The sequence below is a fragment of the Molossus molossus genome, unplaced genomic scaffold, assembly GCF_014108415.1.
Source record: "Molossus molossus isolate mMolMol1 unplaced genomic scaffold, mMolMol1.p scaffold_m16_p_15, whole genome shotgun sequence".
In the NCBI taxonomy this organism is placed as follows: domain Eukaryota; kingdom Metazoa; phylum Chordata; class Mammalia; order Chiroptera; family Molossidae; genus Molossus; species Molossus molossus.
The window spans coordinates 79,695,017-79,718,503 of NW_023425350.1; the positions used below are offsets into that span (position 1 = coordinate 79,695,017).

The following is a 23,487-nucleotide window of genomic DNA, read 5'->3' on the forward strand; positions in this document are numbered from 1 at the left end:
AAAGTGAACAAGGGTTAGAGAATCTATTTGAAGAAATACTAATTGAAAACTTCCCTAACTTGGTGAAAGAAAAAGGCACACAAGTTCAGGAAGCACAGAGTCCCAAGTAAGAAGAACCCAAAGAGGTTCACATCAAGACACATCATAATTAAAATGCCAAAAAATTAAAGACAAAGAGAGAATCCTAAAGGAAGCAAGGTAAAAGCAACAGGTTACCTACAAAGGAACCCCCATACGGTCCTCAGCTGATTTCTCAACAGAAACACTACAGGCTGAAGTGAATAGCGTGAAGTATTCACAGTAATGGAAAACAAGGATCTGAATCCAAGACTGTTCTATCCAACAAGGTTATCATTCAAAATAGAGGTGAAATAAAGAGCTTCCCAGACAAGAAAAGGCTAAGGGAATATATTAGCGCCAAACCAGCATTGCAAGAAATGCTAAAGGGATAACTGTAATAAACAAAAGAAACAGAGAGAAACATAGGCATAATAAATAAAAATGGCAATAAATATGTATAATTCAATAATAACCTTAAATGTAAATGGATTGAATGCTCCAATGAAAAGACACAGAGCAGCTAAATGGATCAAAAAGCATGATTATATATATATATATATATATATATATATATATATATATAATCTACAAGAGACGCACCTCACAACAAAAGACTCACACAGGTTGAAAGTGAAGGGAAGGAAAAAATTTTCCAAGCCAATGGAAAGAAAAAAAAGAAAGCTGGGGTAGCAATACTCATATCTGATAACATAGACTTCAAAATGTAGACCATAACAAGAGACAAAGAAATCCACTATATAATATTAAAACTGATCTGGGAAAAGTCAGAAAATTTGAACAGACCAATATCAATTAAGGAAATTGAAACTGTAATCAATAAAATCCAGCAAACAGAAGCCATGTCTGGGTGGCTTTACAGGGGAGTTTTACCAAACATTCAAAGAAGAACTAACATCTGTTCTTTATTTTTAAAAATGTAAGAAAAAGGAAGTCTTCCAAGCTCTTTTTATAAGGCCAGCAAAATCTTAATTCTAAAACCAGATTAAAACACTACAAAAAAAGAAAAGTACAGGCCAATTTCCTTGATGAACATGGATTCCAAAATCCTAAAAAAAAAAAATAAAAAAAATAGCAAATTGAATCCAGCAATATATTTTTTAATTATTCAACATGATCAAGTGAGATTCATCCCAGGGATGCAAGGCTGATACAATATTCACAAGTCAATAAATGTGATACACCACATAAACAAAATGAAAGATAAAAATCATATGATCATATTAATGCTGAAAAAGCATTTGAAAAAATCTAGGTCCCACTTCTGATAAAAATGCTCAACAAAGTGGAAATAGAAGGATCATACTTCAATATAATAAGGCCATATTTGAAAAAACCTACAGCCAACATCATACTCAATGGGCTAAAATTAAAAGCATTTCCCTTAAGAACAGGAACAAAACAAGGATGCCCACTATTGCCACTCTTATTCAACGTAGTACTGGAATTCTTAGCCACAGTGATTAGACAAGAAGAAAAAAAATAAAAGGGATCCAAATTGGAAAGGAGAAAGTGAAACTGTCATTATTTGTAAATGATATGCTAGTGTACATAGAAAACACTAGAGACTCCATCAAAAATCTACTAGATTTAACAAATGAATTTGGCAAAGTAGCAGGATACAAAATTAACATTTAGAAATCGATAGCATTCTAATACACCAATTATGAACACTCAGAAAGGAAAACTAAAAAAAAAAAAAAAAATCCCATTTACCATTGCAACAAAAAAATTAGGATGCCTAGGAATAAATGTAACTAAGGAGGTAAAAGACCTGTTTGCAGAAAACTACAGGATATTGAAAAAAGAAATAGAGGATGATATAAAAAATTGGAAAAATATACCATGTTCAAGGATTGGAAGAATCAACATAATTAAAATGTTCCTACTACCCAAAGCTATCTACAGATTCAGTGCAATCCCTATTAAAGTACCAATGGCATATTTCACACATATAGAACAAATACTCTAAAAGTTTATATGGAATCAAAAAAGACCCTGAATAGCTTCAGCAATGTTGGATAAAACAAAAAAACAAAGAACAAAGTGGGAGAGATTACAATACCAGATATCAGGTTATACTACAAAGCCATTATAATCAAAACAGCTTGTTACTATAATAAAAACAGGCATATAGGTCAATGGAACAGAACAGAGAACCTGGAAATAAACTCAAGACATTATGCACAATTAATATTCGACAAAGGATGCAAAAGCATATTTCTCAATATAAAGTAAAATAGTCATATTCCTCCCCATAATGTAATAGGAAGAGCACAATACTGAAGTCAAGAGAACCAGATTCACTTATGAGATACCAGGAGAAATCTCCACTCAAGGTCTTACCAATTTTTTTTTTTTTTTTTTTATCCTCACCGGAGGACATTTTTCCATTTTTTTGTTCAGGTAGAGTGGGAGAGAGAGAGAGGAACAGAGAGAGAGAGAGAAACATCGATGTGAAAGGGACACATCGAGTGGCTGCCACCCGCAAAACCGACCAGGGCCGGGGACAAACTGCAACCGAGGTACGTGCCCTTAGCGGGAACCGAACCCGGGTCTCTCCAGACCGCAGGCCGACGCTCTAACCGCTGAGCCAAACCGGCCAGGGCTCTTACCAATGTTTTATCATCAAACTTTCCAAAATGAATAATTTGTAGAAAAACTCTCAATATTTTTGGTAAATGATTAGAATCATTTACTAAGAAAAGTTGTCCAAAACAAGTTCTACAGTCTGTCCTTAAAAAAGAAACGTAGAGCCCTGGCCGGTTTGGCTCAGCGGTTAGAGTGTCCGCCTGCGGTCCGGAGAGACCCGGGTTCGGTTCCCGCTAAGGGCATGTACCTCGGTTGCAGTTTGTCCCCGGCCCTGGTTGGTCGTGCGGGTGGCAGCCACTCGATGTGTCCCTTTCACATCGATGTTTCTCTCTCTCTCTGTTCCTCTCTCTCCCTCCCACTCTATCTATACAAAAAAAAAAAAAAAAAAAGAAACGTAGAAATTTCCCCTTTGAATTTATTTCAGTTTTCCCATCTGAGATCATGAGCGATCAGCCTTGTTTGTGGTTTATTGAGAGCAGATGTGATGCCTGAAATATTTGCCAGAAGAACACAGCAAAGGCACTGACCACGTACAAGGACCTCAGCCTCTGTGAGGGAGATGCTGATCCTGTGGTGTCTGGATTGTGAGGAGTCCAGAGGAAGGGCAGCCCAGGTGCGGGAGCGCCTGGGGTAGGGGTGATTGACTCATCAGAAAGGAAATGTTGCAGTGTTTTAACAGCCAGTATCACCATGCATATCCATTCTGCATCAGCAGGCTTTGTGAGAGCAAAAGGCTGAACCCAGATTTGCAGAGGGACTTCTTTCTTAGATGTCCATCACTCTTTTAGATACTGGGGGTACAACAATGTACCAGACAGAACAACCAAGACAAAAATACCTGTTCATGTACGATTGATATCCCAGTAGAGAAGAAGTTAAAGATACCTACAAAATATTTAGATGGTGATAGTTTAGAGTGGAAAGGAGAGCAGAGGAGGAAAGTAAGGAGAGTTGGAAAGGTGTAATTTTAGGAAGGTCACCTGGGAAAACTAACTCGAAAGCTAACTCGAAAGGTGACATTTAATAACCAGCCAGAGCACAGCACAGGCACTGAGGGGGAGGCACGTCCCTCGGATGTCTGAGGAGCAGCAGAGGGCCTGTGGCCTCAGTGGAGGGAGACGTGGCAGAGACATCTGCTGACCAGATCATGCCGGGCCTCATGAGTCTCTTGAGCAACTTTAGTTTTGCTCCGTGAGACGGAAATTTCTGAGCCTGGGGATGGCCTGGCCTGACATAGGACAAACAAGAGCTCTCGGTGTCGCAAATACTCTGAAGCGGGACGAGGGGAGGAGGAGAAGGACACGTTGGCTGTGTGATCGTCCAGGTGAAAGACGGTGACCTGGACCAGGGTGTGAAGCAGGTGGTGAGAAAAGGCTGGACTTTGGATAGAATTGAGGTAATGGTGACAGGATTTCTTGATGGCTAAGATATAAGGTATGGGAGGAAAAGAGATATCAAAGATGACTCCAAGCCTTTGGCCCAAGGAACTGGACAAAGGGGGTTGCTATTGACTGAGATGGGGAGACTAGACGTGGAACAGGTTTTGGAGTCAGATGAGATCATTTGTACATACGCAGCTTGATGTATCTGTTAGACATGGAGACGCCAAGTCAGTAGGACATTTGCTTCTAAAGTTCAGGAGACATATCAGGACTGCAGATACATATTTATACATATAAAATCTTCAAACGTGAAAGTAGGCCCAGGTACGAAAGAGCAAAGTCTTGTTTTCTCTATAAAACTTCCCTGGGGAGAAATATTCTTTTCCTAAAAGATGAATTTATGCCTGTCTATGTAAAACACTGCAGAAGTGCTGAGAGTTAAAGTAAGTTTTTAACTTAGAATCTTTTTTTCTTTGTTTCTTTCTCTTGTTTGGTCCGTTTGCTTGTTTATTTTGCAAATAACCTTATAAAATCTGAGTCCACTTTGGGAACACTGCATTTTTTGTTTCTTGACATTTTAATTTTGCTAGTAACTCGTTAAGAATGCAATGGTGCTGGGCCATAGTCCATGCCGCCGACTGTGTCCACGTGACCGCTAACGCCCGGCCAGTCCTCAGCACTGACTGCTCACACTCTGAGCAGCCTCTGTGACAGTTGAGCGATTTCTCCTCCGTCTTTCTTCAAGACCCCACTGGCTGCTCTCCCTGTCCTCTTCCCCACCACTTCACTGTTCAGTTCTTGAATTTCTCTTCTTGTCTGCTTGCACCCATCCCCTGTATGATGTCATCAGTGTCCTGCTTAAACATCATCCATAAGTTGATTGCACCCTCAGAGTTAAGTCTGCTGCCAGACTTCTCTTTTAACTTCAGAATCAGACATTCACCTGCCTACATGACACTTCTATTTGTCTGTATCCTGGATTCCTCAAAATTCCTGTTCTTCCCACCAAAACCTGCTCTTCCAATATCCCTTACCACGGTGGTGGCTGCCGACTCCACCTGTGCGGCTGCACAGATGGACACCCGTGCAGGCGTTCCTGCACCTCTTCCCCCCAGCCCGTCTCACCAGCCTGCCAGCAGTCCTGTTTCAGCAGCTTCGCACCTGCGTTCAGAACTCAACCACGTGACCACTCTTCACGGCCTCCCTAGGGAGTGATCCACGCCACCACCATCTCTTGCCTGGATTATTGCAATAGTCTTAAATTGATCTCTCTGGTTCTTCTCTTGCCCCCCTATAAACTATTTCCAAAGCAGAAAGCAGTAAGATCATTGTAATCACTCGTCTTATCAAACCTCCCCTTTTACTCGGTGAAGACAAACACTGTGACGGACAAAGGCCCTTGTGCTCGGCCACTGCCCCAGCTCTCGTGTAGGCCCTCTGAGCCCTCCGCCCTCTTTCCATTCCCTGGACACCTTCCTCCTCCCTCTTCCCCAAACACCCAAGCATGTCCCCACCCCAGAGCATCCGCACCCGCTGAATGCTCTTTCTGGGCTTCTCTTCCTCCGTCTGCGTGCACATGTCTGGCTCACTCCATCACCCTGCTTAATGAGGTCTCTATTCCTCTTCAGCTCCCAAATTCCTTTACTCTGTGCTGTGTTTTCCATGGTTTCTGCTTCATAGCTCAAACACACTAAATACTTGACTTTATGCATCGCACATATATTTTCTGTCTTGTTCACTTACAATTCCCTGGAAAGTCTTCATTAATACCTTTTTTTTTTTTTTTATCCTCACTCGAGGACATTTTTGGATATTTTGTTCAGATAGAGTAGGAAGGAGAGAGAGAGAGAGAGAGAGAGAGAGAAACATCGATGTGAAAGGGACACATCGAGTAGTTGCCACCCACACAACCAACCAGGGCCGGGGACAAACTGCAACTGAGGTACATGCCCTTAGCGGGAACCGAACCCGGGTCTCTCGGGACCGCAGGCCGATGCTCTAACCGCTGAGCCAAACCGGCCAGGGCTTCATTAATACTTTTTAAATGAACATGCAAATGCATGGCCTATTGTCGCATAGCAGGCGAATTCCATTCCTCTCCAAACATCTTTTTACTTAATCAAATTATTTTGTTTATAGGAAAGTTAGCTTTAATGATACTTTAATTATAAAGGTGAAAATAGAAATAGGCAGTGTGTGAGTAAGCCCGAGATCTGACCCAGAGGTCTTGGGCTCGAACCATCTCTGATGGACTAAAAAAGGGGGAGAATTAAAGTAGCAACAAGCATATACTGCAGAATAGGAAAAAATGAGAAACTCGAAGGAGAATGTTTGGCTTAACCTCTAATTTGCTCAAACACTGCAAGTCTACTCTCTAGTGATATGTTTGGTCACCATGATATAAGAATGTCTTAGTTTTATGAAGCTTAATATAGATCACATTTTCAAAAGATTAATCACTTTGCATGAAGGCTAATTTAATAGAAAATTCCTCTCACAAGAAACTCCTCTAATAGCTTTTGAAAGTTGGTGTTTAAGTCAGCAGTAACCTAACAGAAACTTGTTGAACGTAAAATGCTTAAATTTCCAGGAAACAATGCTCAAAACTACTGAAATGAAGATAAAGCAACTTTGCATATTCCAACCCAGAATCTTTCAGAGTTCTGCTGAGAGGAGAGAATTCACAACTGCAGTCTGTCTTTGCCTGAGCTAACCATTCCTGCAGATCGGTGAGCCCAAGGAAGCGCGTCCCTCCCGAATGTGGAGCCAAGGGACCTGTGACTTTATTTAAAGTTTACAATTACTGCTCAGACAATTCACTGAGACATCCAGATACCAGTGTGTAGTAAGCCAAGCTTCCAGCACCAAGTGGCTGTATTTTCTGACCAACTGAGGACCCAGGTAAAGAAGACTCTAGAAAGCACTGAGTGGTTCTGGAGATGGGCAGAGAGCGTGAGAAGCAGGGAGGGATTCCAGGAAGCTCAGATGCGTGGGCACCATCCTGTTACCTTTCCTTAGGGATAAGCCGCCGTCCTGGAGCCTCGGATGTGCTCAGTGGGGCTAAGAGGGTGGAGATTCCAGTGCACAGTGACTCAAACTTCAGTCCTTTTATCACTTTTACTACAAGGTTTCTGAGAAAAGATGTAGGAAAGTCTTCATTCCCAGCTTAGAGTGAGCTCGGATGGGCATTTAACATCTACTTAAATCATGTTTAAGGAAGTTGTCAAAAGACACAGTAGTCTTGGATAAGGTCTGCAGTTGTTAAAACTCAAAGTTATCCATCCACCTTGGGAGGAGGTCATAAGCTCTTTTCAAGTCTCTGACATTCAGTGGACACCATCTCCGTTTGGGATGTTTGCATCAGAGCCCTGTTCTTTTTCCCCTGAGGCCCAGCCACGCACGGCTCCAGAGCCTAGTCCTCTGAGGCAGCCAACCCTCCTCGTGCTCGGGCTCGGGCTCTGCTGTCACGAGCCAGGCCCTCCCCAGCGTCAGTGTGGAGCAGTAGTCGAGGGCACAGGCTTTGAGCCAGCTGGTCTGAGCTCCACCCCTACTTCAGAGTTATCACAAGGACAAGAGGACATTGTGATGGAGAGCTCTTGGCTCAGGGTCTGGCACATGGCGGACATTCAGTCAATAATTATGTTGCTCTGCTGCTGTGTTATTACACATGTGTTAAAGACAACCTTGTCCCAGACAAGCTGGAGCCTCCCAACCCCTGACCCAAGTTCTCTTCATCACCCCATTTCTCTATTCTCCCTGTGTTTGAGGAACTACATCAAAGTAATAAGCTTCTGCACCACAAAAAACAAACAAACAAACAAACAAACAAAAACCAGCAGAATAAAGAGGCAATCTATGGGATGGAAGAAAATACTTATAAGCCATATATCTAATAAGGTATTGACTTCCAAAATATATAAGGACCTCATACAACTCAATAGCATAAAAAATATTAACTCAACTTTTAAAATGAACTAAAGACTTTACAATAGATATTTCTCCAAAGAAGATATACAAATGGGCAATAGGTATATGAAAAATGGTCATCATCACATATCATCAGAGAAATGTCCATCAAAACCACAATGTCATACTACCTCACACCTGTCGGGATGGCTATTATCAGAGAAACAAAGATAACATGTGCTGGCAAGAATGTGGAGAAAAGGGAACTCTGCACATGGCTGGTGGGAATGCAAAACGGGACAGTGGTTATGGAAAACAGTATGAAGATTCCTGAACAAGTTAAAAAGAGAAATACCATATGATTCAGCAATCCAACTCCTGGGTATTTATCCAAAAGAATTGAAATCAGGATCTCAAAGAGACATTAGCACTCCCGTGTTCACTGAAGCACTGTTCACAATAGCTGAAATGTATGAACAACCTAACTGTCCATTGAGAAATGAATGAGTGGCTAAGAAGGTGTAGTAAATATATACAGGGGGATAATATTCAGCCTGAACCTAGAGGACATTACACTAAGTGAAATGAGCCAGTCACAGAAGGACAAGTGCTGCATGATTCTATTTATCTAAGGCATCTAAACAGCCAGACTCACAGCAGAGGATGGAATGGTGGTTGGCAGGTGCTCGGGGGAAGAGGGTCAGGAGGTGGTATTTACGAGACATAAAGTTTCAGTTAAGCAAAATTAATAATTTCTAGAGATCTGCTATACAATATGTGTTTATAGTTAACAATACTGAGTTGTACCTTTTTAAAAAAATTTAAATAGAGCTCATGTTAAGGTTTTTTGCCTCAATAAAATAAAAAACACTCTTAAAGGTCCCTGTTTAGAATCCAGACAGCCTGCTGAGACTTTTCCTTCCTCTTTCTAGGAACCGGACTTGGCTGCTGTCAGAGTTTTGTTGCAGACAATAGGGACCTTTCCCTCCACCTTGAACTATGACCGTGCTCCTTGCACACACTCGCACAGATGTGCACACTTGCACAGTCTCGGCATCACCACCACTGGGAGATTCCTGTATTGTGTTTCACCCACTAGGGTGCATTCTCCCTTGGATATCAGTGTACCCCAAAACCTTGGACGGCCTCTCTTTTGCACTTGTTTCCCTTTTACAGGCACAAAACTGAAAGTGTGGAGGGGTGACCAGAGAAATACAGACCCTTATAATCTTAAAACAAATATTTTGAAGGACTCATACAAAGAGTTTCCCTACAGAAAAAGCAGGTGTCTGAAAACTAAAGACACAAAGACACCCCAGGTTTGCTTGAGCTGCTGGTCCACATCTCCAAACATCGAAACATCAGATTAGGAAAACACAGATTGGGAACAGTCGCTTCCTCTAAATGACCTGTTCAAAACCAGACAGCACATGATGTCCCACTGATTCTGCCAAGTTCAAATCCGCAGCCTCACAGCCGGTCTGCAGGGCACAGAGTAAGAGTCCCCACAGCAGGAAAGGGAAAAACTAATGACAGTGATGAGGCCCGACATTGCCATGTTTGCTGTCAGCTAGGTACTGCCTTTACATGCATTTAGCCTGTAGAAACCGCCGTCTGAGCTTGGTATTAGTAGTAATATGCTGGTTTTACAGGTAAGCAATAGGAGAGTAAAGAGGTTGGAAGAGTTGCCAATAGTTATGCATCGAATAAAGACTTGCTGCAGCTGGGGGTAAGCAGACCCCCATTTCTCTGCTCCTGGAGGAAATGAGAAGGAAAGGCTGACACTTGGTGGGCGAGGCTCTGGGGCAGCTCTGCCGTCTCCGTCTCAGACTCTGCACAGGCTGCTGCGCTGCCTCCCGAGAGAGAAACAGCCGGGACCAGAGCAGGCACAGGGACACTCATCCCCCGAGGACCCACCCCTCCCAGCCCACCCGAAGCCCGGCCGTCAGCCCGCCTCCTCGCAGCCCACACTCTCACCCGAGCTGCATCTCCTTCTGGCTGCGGGTCCTGACTCCGCTCCCTCACAGCCGCACTGCTGGCCTGGGCCAGCAGCCTGTGCACCCGAGCTCCGTTCTGTCCTCCACCCCGAGCCGGCTCTGCTTCTGGGTTTTAGTGGACTCCAGAAAGAGTGATTCTGGAACATGGACACTCTGCAGGCGTCACGCAAGGCCTTTCTTTCCTCGCCTCCCAGCAGACGCTGCCAATCCTGACACCCGTGTTCCAGGTGTGCAGACAGGCTGCAGGGCCCATCAGTCTCTAACGAGGCTGTCCCAGTGGGAATGCTCTGCGTGCGTGTGTGTGTGTGTGTGTGTGTGCGCGTGCTTCAGAAGCAAAAGATCGATAGCAATTATTATCTTTAGCCTAAGTTTTTGTTTTAAAATCCCAGTCCTTTTGAGATAAAAGTATTTTTTAAACACCCCAAAGGCACTTACCATCGGCTGGTGGCACTTGGCTCTCCCCCTCCACTTCCACCAGCAGAGTTCAGTCACTCTGCAAACCAGTCTATGGAGAGCTCTGTGATATAGACAGTAGCTAGCCTTCCAAAGCTTCCCATTTTCCTTATCGGGGAGGACACGGAACCAGGTTACCGATAAGATAAAATCCAACAGACTGTACTCTTCATGAATGTCAACTTCAGTTTAACCACACTCTCTGAAAGATCTTTGATGAAACTATCCTCCCAATTTTAATATTATCTCAATAGATGATCATGTTTCATCTTAACCATGTTTTGCCCCCTGACAATGACTTTCTTGGTAAAACCTCCCTGACTCCCTGTAGGTGGCAGGTCACGCACTACCAAGAGCGGCTGGCTGGCCGCTGCAACTTCCTGCCCAGGAGGGGAACTTGCTGTCTCTGCCCCTAGTTCCACTGCGGGTGTCTCAACCAGTGTTGTGAAAACTCTGATAGACCTGGGTCGGTGGATCCCTAAGGACTGGAGGACAGCCAAGGAGTTTTCTGTGTGATCTTGTAAAGGAGTCATACAGATCAAGAAACTGCAAACAGTTCCTGAAACAAATTCTTGGAATTGTCTCAAAGGTTCATGAGGCCCATTTGTTTCCACTATAGAGTAAGCAAACCTTAAAGATTAGATAATAGCCTTTGAACTAGTCAGTGCTTGATTAGCATCATTTGTGTGCATATAGTTAGAGGTTAGATGTTAACACAGCCATTTGCTTACCAAGCATTGCTTGTGGGCATGTAAGTAAAGGTTAGATATTAACATAAAAATAATCTCCATTTGCTAAGCATTGTTGGTGCTAATGTAGTTACTCACTTGCTCTTCAGATGTAATTGTTAAACGTAATAAAAGCCATGGCAAGCCTGAGATCAGTGCACCATGCCCAGCAGCTGTAGCCCTCCCATCATCTTGAATGCATCTTGCCTGCTGATGCTTTCTTCCATCTCCGATCATTTTGATGCAACACTGGGTGCTCAACGTGTTCCGGGCTGTGTGTACACTGCTCAGAGACTCGAAGAGGCTAACGAATTCCCTTTCCCAAAGGTAATGGCCAGTAAAGGTGACACCAGAACCCAAACCCTCCACAGCTGGGCCCCTCCCACGTGTCACCAGATGGCCCATATCACGTGGTTATAATGCACATTTAGGGACACATATTACAATTATTAGAATTCTGGCTCTGATTGGTTTGGCTCAGCCATGAGTGTTGGCCTGGGGACCAGAGAGTCCCGGGTTTGGTTCCTGCAAGGGCACGTACCTCTGTTGCAGTTTGTCCCTGGCCCCGGTTGGGTCGTGTGGGTGGCAGCCATTTGATGTGTCTCTCTCACATCAATGTTTCTCTCTCTCTCTTCCTTCCTCTCTCTCATGCTCTATCTGAAGATAAATGCAAAAATGTCCTCGGGCAAGGATAAAAAAAAAAAAAAAATTTCTGGATGAACCAAATTGAATTATCTATGTAATTTTTTCGAAATGTCGGTGACTTACGAATATCCAGGACGTGCCATACGAACTCGCTAATACAGTAGTGCGTGAGCTGTAGACAGGCCTCCTCTTATGAGCCATGGACTTTGGGCAAATCCCTCTCCTCTCTAAATCTGTTACGCAAAAGGTAATGTTATCAATATTAAATAAAAAATCTATGCCAGGGGTCAACAATATTAATGAATACTGATTTTTTTTTACCTTTCATATATTCAACCACAATTGCACCTATAAACTTCAGTATTTATTTTTATTAATATTTGCATCAAGATTAAGAAGGCCAAGTCATCTCTGCTCCTTACCAACGGTCCCTAAACATAAAAGATGAAAGTCTACAGCAGAATCTATCTACTCTATGATTTCTATGGAATGGATATTTTACATGCAGTTATCTATCATTTCTTCTCCACTGTCAGAGAACTGAAGAAATATATTTAAACAATGAACTGGACAGTGTCAGTGACACGTCCAACATTGTGTCAGGCACTGTGCGGGACAAGGGAAGTATAGGACTCATTCCTGCCTCAAGCAACTTAAACTCATGAATAAGGGGAGGGGAGTAGCAGTTTACAAATCTGAAAAATTTAGTTTAAATTAGGTATTTGCAACAATCTCAACATTTTAAAAGAATTGAAAGACTATAAAGCAGTCTTTATTCAAGAGCAGATTTTTAAAATCTTTCCGACATGGTTGAGCTAGGTTCTTCTACCCTAACTGTAGAGCTCTCGATTTTCTTTATCATCACATGACTGTATTGAGAGCAGTATTTAAAACCTGGGCCAAGTCAGCTGTGGAACTTATCTTTCAAAGAGTCTCTCAGCATTGTCATTTACGTACTCGATAGTTATCAAGATGACTATTGACATTTTCAATGTTTCTGTAAATAGTTCAAGACATGTGGTGAAGTTTAAGGAGGCCAACATCTGTGAAGGTCCATCAGGGTTAGTAGTAAAGAAGGTAACATTTGAAGGAAGATGAGGGGCCTCAGCAGCCACGGGAAACTTCAGGAAGTTTTTCTTTAATAATCTCTCTATCGGGAAGGCTCTGAAAAATGTAATTCAAAGACTCCTACTGATGTGCCCGACTGGCCAGCTGGCAGGGGGAGACTGGGCAAGCCTGGAGGGTCACATCCCATGCCTTGTTGGGTCTCTCCTTCATCTAAAGATCTTTGACAGTGCCCCCCCCAAGCATCATTTGCCCTCTGACTGCACCCACTAAAGATAATTGTACCCCCTGGAGTTGACTCTCCAAAACAAAAGTGCCCCAGACCGACAAAGGCGATTCTCCTCTGTGGAAGCAGAACATCCCATGTGAGCCCTGAGAAGTGACATCTCATGACAGGCAAGGAAGGTGGAAATTGGCCACATTTGTTCATCTGAAATAGGAACAACACACTGCTGCTGTAGGAAGAGGAAAAATGTATGTTGGGTGTGTGTGGGGGGGGGGGGCGTGGTGTGCATTTGCACTTGTGTGTTGATGGGGGGGCATAGTGTGTGTACACATTTGCACATGTGTGCATGTGCTTGTGTTTCTTTGTGAGTTCTGTATCCAAACCAAAATGAGCTTTGATAATGTCAAAAATCTTACTGAATTTCCAAAACCAAGAGGTTAACTTGTCTTCATTGCGCTTTGGAGAACTAAGAATTTGTTCAGACCCAATGCAGTCCCACGTCCACGTGACCACTTAGAGCCCTCCCGAGATGTTCAGTAAGGCCTGGGGCTCAGCATCTCGAGCTTTCCTGTCTCGGGTGTCTGTGCCCAGAAGTCCACTCTCTGTTTTATTCGCATAAACCCCAAACTCAGCTACTTCTCCTGTTTGCACAAGAAATCCAGTTACACCAAACAGTTCTAAAATATGGTACACTTAGCTAAAATATGGTATAATTAGCCAGAGATTTGTACATTACGTGGAAGCTCTCGTGCCTCCAACCACCCAGCAGAGCTCTCCGCCCTCCCCACTGCCTCTCTGGCCACCACCCTCCCTCCCTGGGCACTCAGGAGCCTCCTGCTGCTCTCCCACGCCCATCCCAGACGCACACCCAAGTCCACCAAGGTGCCAGGCAGTCAGGAAGGAGGTGCACCTTTTAGAAAAAAGCTGAGGATACAGATAGGAAATTCCTGTCTCTGCATCTCCCTGGTTCACCTTACCTCCCCATGAGCACCCTCCTGCTCCTTCTCGCACCCTCCCCCTCTGACCTGCTTGCTGCAACCCACTGAATAGGTTGACTCTTGAGACTTGCTGCTTTACTCTTTCAATGAGCAAGAGTTTCATTAAAAAAAAATCTTAAAGCCTTATAAATACAAATTCTAATGGCTTAGAAATGAATCTCAGCACCTATAAAATAAAGAAAACTGTATTAAGTGTTTTAACTCAGAAAATACTAAACAAATCCAATGCATAACCAGGAATGTCACTGACATATAAGACCAGCCTTGCAAGTCTCTGCCTCACCCTGCGCCCAGTCACACTTGACAAAGATAGACTTCAGTACGGCTCTATGGCCCACCACAGCAGGTTCGTGCAGACGCTCACTCCGGAACTGGTAGGGATCGCTCTGCCTCAGGAGCTTCCTGGCTGTTCCTGACTTTGCTGGAGCATTTGCCGTAAGCATCCTCCTCATCCCAACGTACCCACGTGGGTCAGAGACCCTGGCTTCAGCACTCTCCCCGTCACTCAGACGCGAAAAATGAAAACTACTGTGAAGGCTCAATTTTCCCTTCCTCCTACTCTTATCCCAATGTTTTAAAAGCTCTTTGCTTAGCTGAGAGTTACAGAGATGCTTGACTTGAGAGATGAGGAACAGGCATTATATTGAAGCCATATGAAAAACTGGAAGAAAAGAAATAACTTATCTGAAAAACTTGAATTTTATATTCTGTTTAACTCTCCCTCGCATCTCACACCACACCACACACACACACACACACACACAAACACACGTTCCCTCCACCAAAAGATAATAATGGAAAATATTTAGTCATTGGTTTCTATAAAATACATTTATATCTCTCCACATTTTAACAAGTTTCAAGGAGTAACAAGACTTGAGTAATTTAAACAAAAGAATGGGATGCTAGGCCCCAATAAAAGATACCTTCAGGGGGTGTGGCAGCCTTCAAGAGGGCCTCCAGTGACCTCTGCTGCCCTTTGGTCACCCTTTGTGCAGTATTCTTCCAAATTCTTTCAGGTAAGTCTATGTGATCCAAAACCTCTGGGATAAACCACTTCTAAGATGAGATTACAAAGAGCATGTGGCTGCCATCTAGGCCTCCCTGTCATTCTGCACGAAGCCAGGTGTGAGCAGCCCTGTGTGTGCTCCTCATGGGGAGGTGTAGAAGCCTCCTGAGCCGGTGTGGAGGCAAGTCCCCCAGCTCCCTCTGGCCAACAGCTGGACCACAACTTCATAAAAGCCCTTGAAGCAGAACCTCCCAGCTAAGGCACTCAGATTCTGGTCTCACAGAAAACACGTGAGATAATACTCACTCTTATTGTGTAAGCTAAACTGTAACTTGTTACCTAGCAGTAAGTAACTAGTAGTTGACAAAAATATGTCCACAGCTATTTTCCTTATAGATCTATCAACAAAGAGGTAGAAGTCACAGTCCTTGCTAGGATGAAACAACTTGATCTCCATGGGTGTTTTGCATTTTATTTTCCTTAAAAAGTAGTCAGAAATTCAACTTCTGCTCTTACTGAATAGCCTTTTGCTCTCTGTGTCATCAGGAAACTGCTTCTGCTGCATCTCCAGGATTTGTTATCAGTGGAGACTTCCTCTTAAAGATTGTCTCAAAGTTCTTAAAAGCACCTCACCCCTAGTCTGATCAGATAAAGTAGCTTCTCTTCTACACAATCATTCTATGGGTTCAACAGATCTTTGCCCTGCATCGAAAGGAAACAAGTTAGTTTGATAATGGAAAACAACGATCCATCATGCTGCCTCTCACGTTCTTCCTGAGCAGTAGCATCTGAGTGGCCATGGGCAGGTCGCCATGAACAGTGAGGCTACCAGGAGCACAGCAGGCAGGTCAGAGGTTGCAATAGGAAAGGCCAGGGTTAGTTAGGGGAGTGGGTAGGAGCTGGGGCTCAACCTTGGGCAGGGTCTGAATGGGTAGACAGCCTTTGTTTGGATCAGAAATAGTCTTACTGTGATTTGATGCCTTCCTCTTAGCATGACCTTTGTTCCCTGGAATCTCGAACAAACGCTTTGGCTTCTACCACAGTGAGAACATAAGAGGAGTCTCTAATCTGTAGGTTGCAGTCTCAGTATTGCCCCTGCGGTGGCTTTCATTCCCTTGTGTCTCAGTCATATCCCTCACATTCTGATCTATAGGTATTATTCTCATTCTCTCCTCCTATTTAAATAAATGTCATTTTTTCCCCTTCATGGCCCTAGGTCTTCTAAAATCTATAAATCTAGATGCTTTTATCTGGGGCTGGTAAGAATATAAACATGATCTTCGTTTGCTGAAATTCTCTAGTCCTGTAAATATTTATGACAAATTATCTTCTGAGATCAAGTCCAGATGTTTTTTTTTTATCCTTACCCAAAGACACTTTTCTACTTTTTGTTCAGATAGAGTGTGAGGGGGAGAGAGGAATAGAGAGAGAAAAAAAAACATCGATGTGAAAGGGACACATCGAGTGATTGCCACCAGCATGACCCAACCAGGGCCGGGACAAACTGCAACCAAGGTACGTGCCCTTAGCGGGACCCGGACTGCAGGATGGCACTCTAACTGCTGAGCCAAGCTGGCCAGGGCAAGTCCAGATATTTTGAAGCAACTCAAAACAGTTTAGACTTAGGAATGAAAGAGGACTATGGAAGAGTGGTCACAGAGACCACAGGTTGCATTTTCAGGAAGTCACATTAGTCATCCACTTAAAACTGTTTTTCTTCAAGATCCTGTCTAATTCTCCTGAAATCAACTTCCCTAACTGATGACACATTTTTAGAAGAAAACAATTTATTTGCTGGTTGTACTTATTAATATGTAGCACATAATATCTACCTGAGACCACCCTCAGGTTTGAAGTACAAGCATCAGAATATTGAGGCAGCAAAGTCATTTTAATAAAAATAGCAAAACCAACTTTTTATTGAGTGCTCATGTATGCTGTGGACTGGTGCCACCACCACCACCACCACCATCATCACCACCATCACCACCACCACCACCACCGTCACCATCATTATCATCACCCACCACCACCAGCACCACTATCACCACCACCACCATCACCATCATCATCATCATCACTGTAAGTGTTGAAGGCAGGGACCTTGTCAGCCCCACTTTCCAGATGAGAACACGGGGCTGTGGACAAGTGAATAAATGTACGGGGCCCCCTGCTGGCCACTGGGGCTGGGATTTGAACCTGGGTGCCACGAATGTAAACCCTGGCCTGTAACCCAGCATCTGTACTGCTCTCAACTTTCCAGGGACACCTCAGACCAGCCAGGGAAATGTGAAAAATAGTAAGAGGTGAAGAAAATGGGTGATTTTGCCTTCTAAACATTCTCTTCGGGACCTACTATAATCCAGTTAAGTTTCAGTCATTGTGATTAAAATAATATGAAACAGCCACAGGACACAAACTGATTAATGGTGCAGAATAGACAATCTAGAAACAGATGCAAACATTCATAAGAATTTATCATAACATGATTTTTAAAAGCATATCAAACCTGGGGGAAAGAATAGGTTTTACATAAATGGTGGTGAAACCATTTTAAATTTATATAGATCTTATGGAAGTTTTAATATAAGCATTATAAAATATATTAAAGCAGTTGAAAAATCAAGTTTAATTGATGAAAAAATTAAATTCTAAGTGAATTAGATTTTAAAAGTAAGAAAAATAAAGCTGTAAACAAATAGAATAAAACATTTATCTGTTTATGATTTGGGATTAATATTGGCTTTCTAAAAAAAGCTATATAGGTAGAAACAGTATGGCAAAAACGAAATCAACTTCATTACATCTGAATATAATATAAATATCAAGAAAAAACTTGGAAAAATACTTAAAATATAGCATATATTTATTTATATATAGCTTATATACATATACACACATATACAATATATACTTTCTATACAAATCTACATCATACATTACTAACAGAAAAAGTGCCCTGGCCAGTTTGGCTCAGCAGTTAGAGTATCAGTCTGCAGATCAGAGAGTCCTGGGTTTGGTTCCCACTAAGGGCACGTACCACAGTTGCAGTTTGTTCCCGGCCCCGGTTGGGGTCGTGTGGGTGGCAGCCACTCGATGTGTCTCTCTCACGTCATTGTCTCTCTCTCTCCTTCTTCCTCTCTCTGCTCCCGCTCTATCTGAAGATAAATGCAGAAACATCCTCAGGTGAGGATAAAAACAAAACAAAACAGGAAAAGTAAAATAGGCAAAAGATATAAACAGGCAAATTAAAAGAGGGCACATAAATTTTCAATAAGCTAATTAAAAATGTTATGCATCAAATGTAATCAAGAAATACAAATTAGAATCAATAATAATAAAAGCTTTACAAAGTTATAATACCCAATACTGGCAAAAAGTATAGGAAAATAATGGCTATATGAGCTGGTTCAATGTTTTTAGAGAATAATTTGGAAATTTGAATTAAAATACCTTTAACTTGGTAATTCCTCTTCTGTTATATCTTTCATTATATCTAAGGAAATCATGGATGTTCAAAACTATTCAGCTTCTCATAGATAAGGTCATTGGTAATAGTGAAAAATAAAAGCTAAATACATATTAAACAATTAATTAAATAAATAATTTATGGCACTTCAAACTAATAAAATACTCTATAGTCATCAAAGTGATATAGAGTAAAGACATTCCAAAACAGTGACAGAGTGGATGAAATCTACACAGACCATTTCCCAGGACCAAACTGAAATTATAACTAAAATAAAGACAAATCATCAGGAAAAACCAACAGGAAAGCAGCTGGATTGGAGAGGACACATATAACCTCGGTCAGAAAGAGGACATGAAACCATGCCTGGTAGGAACTGTGGAATCATGAGAGGGCAGGCTGGGAGCCCACAGACAGCAGCTGTTTTAGCTGTGAGCAGCTCCCTCAGGGTTAGAATCCCAAGTTGGCTCCACAGCACAGAGGGCTGGAACAGAGCACTAAATTAGCTACAGCCACTCACCTTGGGCTCCGACAGAGGGCGGGCAGACTGGACTGACACTGTGTGGGGAGACTTGAGAGCTTGGGGAGCTGGGAAGCAGTGGGAGTTTTTTGCTGAATCAATCACTCACAGGACAGTAGACATATTACTCAAAGAGTCCCTTCCCAGAGCCCCAGGGAGAAGCAACAACCCCTCCCTCAGGAATTTAACACCACCCAGCCAGACCACAGAAATGCAAATTAAGGCTCATTGACAGTCAACAAGCATCTGCCCCACCCTCTGGAAATCATCTTACCCTGAACACCCGAAGGATTTTTTCATTTAGTTGAAGGCTACACCTAAGGCTCATCAAGTAACTGAGACTAATAGCCTTCAGGCAAAAAGCTAAAAGATAACTGAGCCTTTCCTGGGCTTACAAATCTACTCAGAAAAGTAAGACTTGACAGTGGTGTTTAATATGTGTCCTCTCACACTCATCCAAACCCAGTAGAGCAGTGGTTCTCAATCTTCCTAATCCTGTGACCCTTTAATACAGTTCCTTATGTTGTATGTGGGAGTATCTGCATGTGGGCAGACCTGCCTGGAGACGGATAGAGGAGTAGTGTCTCAGTTCCTAAGACCATCAGAAATATGTTTTCTGAAGGTCTTAGGTGACCCCTGTGAAAGAGGTTGTTCGACCCCCAAAGGGGTTATGACCTATAGCTTGAGAACCGCTGCAGTAGAGGGAACCATAATCAATGGAAAACCAACACCAACAGGGAATATTTCGCAGGCTCCAAAACCAACTGACTGTCAAAATGGTGAAACAAAGAAACAAATCCCAAATGAAAAAGGAAGAGAATTCTACAGAAAATGAAATAAATGAAAGGGAATTGAGCAAGATATCAGAGGAAGAGTTCAGAATGATACTCATGAGGAAGCTCAACAGCATGAGTATAGAAGTTTTGAAAGCCAACCAAGTGCAAATGAAGAATAACAGCAGAAATAGAGAACACATTGGAAGGAATAACCAGCAGAGTAGAGAAAGCTGAGGACTGGATCAGTGAATTATAAGAAAGGGTAGAAAAAAATCACTCAATCAGAGAACCAGAAAGAAAAAACAATTTAAAAACAGGAAGACAGACTAAGAGAACTGTGGGACAACTGCAAATGTAACAACATCTGCATCATAAGAGTTCCAGAAGAAGAAGAAAATGAGCAAGGGTTACAGAATATATTTGAAGAAATAGTAACAGATAACTTTCCTAACTTAGTGAAGAAAAAATGAATACAAGTACAAGAAGCACAGAGAGTTCTAAGTAAGAAGAACTTAAACAAGCACACACCAAGGCACAAAATAATTAAAATGCCAAAACTTAAAGACAAAGAGAGAATCCTAAAGGTAGCAAGAGATAAGCAACAGGTAACTAACAAATTAACCCCCATAAGGCTATAAGCTGATTTCTCAACAGAAATACTACAGGCCAGAAGGGAATGGCATGAAGTAATTAAGGTCATGAAAAACAAGGATCTGAATCCAAGACTACTCTGTCTAGTAATTAGAAGGTGAAATAAAAAGCTTCCCAGACCAAAAAAAAGGGGGAGGGGGGGGTGAAGGCTAAGGGAATATATTAGCACCAAATCAGCACTGCAAGAAAGTTAAAAGGACTGCTGTAATTAGTAAAAGAAATAGGAAGAAAAATATAACCACAATAGACAAAAATGTCAATAAATACTTACATATCAATAATAACCTTAAATGTAAATAGCTTAAATAGCCCAATCAAAAGACACAGAGTAGCTGATTGGATAAGAAAGCATGACTCATATACATGTTGTTTATAGGAGACCCACCTCACACAAAAAAAAACTCGCATTGGTTGAAAGTGAAGGGATGAAAAAAAAAAATCTTCCAAGTAAATAGAAAGGAAAAAAAAGCTGAGGTAGCCATATTCATATTTGATAAAATAGACTTCAAAATGAAGGCCATAACTAGAGACGAAGACGGCCACTACATAATATTGAAAGGATCTATCCAACAGGAAGATATAACCTTGGTAAACATGTATGCACCCAACATAAGAGCACCAAAATATATTAAAAAAACTTCTGGATGAGTTCAAAGGAGAAATTGACTGCAATACAATCATAGCAGAAGACTTCAACACCCACTGACATCACTGGATAGATCCTCTAGACAAAAAATTAACAAAGATACAGAGACTCTAAATTATTAACTAGATCAAATGGATTTAATAAATATCTATAGAGAATTACATTCCAAAACTGCAGAAGTCACATTCTTCTCAAATGCACATGGGACAGTCTCAAGGATAGACCACATGTAAGGGCACAAACTAAGTCTCTACAAGTTCAAGAAGATTGAAATCATATCAAGCATCTTCTCAGATCACAATGGCATGAAACTAGAAATCAATTACAACAAAAACATGCAAAAACATATAAACACATGAAGGCTAAAGAGCGTGTTATCAAACAATGAATGGGTTACCAAGAAGATAAAGAAGAAATTTAAAACTTCCTGGGAACCAATGAAAATGAACACAGAACAACACAAAATCTATGGGATGCAGCGAAAGCAGTTCTGAGAGGGAAGTTCATAGCACTACAGGCCTACCTCAAGAAATAAGAAAAATTTCTAATAGACTATCTAACCTCACAACTTAAAGAACTAGAAAGCAAACAGAAAGATAAACCCAGAGCAAGTTGAAGGAAAGAAATAGTAAAGAACAGAGCACAAATAAACAGCATAGAGACTAAAAAAACAATTCAAAAGATCAATGAAACAAAGAGCTGTTTCTTTGAAAAGATAAACAAGGTTGATAGAAACTTAGCTAGACTCACCAAGAAACAAAGAGAGAGAACCCAAATAAACAAAATCAGAAATGAAAGAGGAGAAGTAACAAATGACACCACAGAAATACAAAGGATTGTTAACAAATACTATGAACAATTATATGCCAACAAATTAGACAGTCTAGGTGAAATGGACAAAATTCTAGAAACACTTAGTCTCCCAAAACTGAACCCAAGAAGAGATAAAAAACTTGAACAGACCAATAACAACTGAGGAAATTGAAGATATAATCAAGAATCTTCTAGCAAATGAAAGCCCAGGCCCAAACAGCTCTTCATGGGGGAGTTTTACTGAACATTTAAAGAAGAACTAATACCCATTCTCCTCAAACTATTTCAAAAAAATTCATAAAAAGAGAAGACTTTCTAACTCATTTTATGAGGCCAGCATAATTCTAATTCCAAAACCAGATAAAGACACTACAAAGAAAAAACTACAGGCTAATATCCATGATGAACATAGACGCCAAAATCCTTAACAAAATATTAGCAAATTGAATCCAACAATACATTTAAAAAATTATTCACCATGACCAAGTGGGATTCAAACCAAGGATGCAAGGCTGGTACAATATTCGCAAATCAATAAATGTGATACACCGCATAAACAAAATGAAGAACAAAAACCATGTGATCATATCAATAGACGGTGAAAAAGCATTCGACAAAATCCAGCAACCATTTCTGATAAAAATGCTCAGCAATCTGGGAATAAGGGATCATATCTCGACATAATAAAGGCCATATATGAAAGACCTACAGCCAACATCATACTCAATGGGCAAAAACTAAAAACGTTTCCTTACTCTTATCTAACATGGTACTGAAAGTCTTAGCCACAGCATATAGACAAGAAAAAATAAAATAAAAGGGATCCAAATTGGAAAGGAGGAAGTGAAACTGTCATTATTTGCAGATGATATCATATTGTACATTAAAAAAACCCTAGAGACTCCATCAAAAATTTACTAAATTTAATAAACAAATTTGGCAAAGTAGCAGAATAAAATTAACATCAAGAAATCGATGACATTCTTATATACCAATAGTGAACTCAGAGAAAGAGCAACTGAAAAAATAAATCCCATTTATCATTGTGGCAAAAAAAATTAAGATACCTAGGAATAAACTTAACCAAGGAAGTAAAGGATTTATTTGCAGAAAACTACAGGTCATTGAGAAAAGAAATAGAGAAAGATATAAAAAATGGAAGCATATACCTTGTTCATTGATTGAAAGAATTATCATTAAAATGTCCATAGTACCCAAAGCAATCTATAGATTCAATGCAATCCCCATTAAAATACCAATAACGTATTTCACAGAACTAGAACAAATACTTCAAAAGTTCATATGGAACCGAAAAAGACCCCAAATAAGCACAGCAATCTTGAAAACAGAGAGCAAAGTAGGGGGGATCACAATTCTGGACATTAGGTTATACTACAAAGCCATTGTAATCAAAACAGCCTGCTACTGGCATATCAATCAATGGAACAGAGCATAGAACCTGGAAATAAACCCAAGTCATTATCCTCAATTAATATTTGACAAAGGTGGCAAGAACATCCAATAGAGTAAAGA

General features: G+C 41.4%; 1 protein-coding gene across 4 annotated transcripts in view; it reads right to left on the minus strand.

Annotated features, from left to right (window-relative positions):
* Positions 1–23,487, minus strand: part of IL1RL1 (interleukin 1 receptor like 1) — a 108,202-nt gene that overhangs the window by 34,311 nt on the left and 50,404 nt on the right. For 2 of the 4 annotated variants that reach the window (XR_004959721.1, XM_036263341.1), the window contains exon 1: positions 10,391–10,590. The exons of 1 other annotated variant lie outside the window; for it this stretch is intronic. The gene's annotated coding sequence lies outside the window, so the exon portion shown is untranslated. Of the gene's footprint in view, positions 1–9,935; positions 10,093–10,390; positions 10,591–23,487 lie in introns of those variants that run through there. One more of the 4 variants, XM_036263342.1, reaches the window with a different exon arrangement.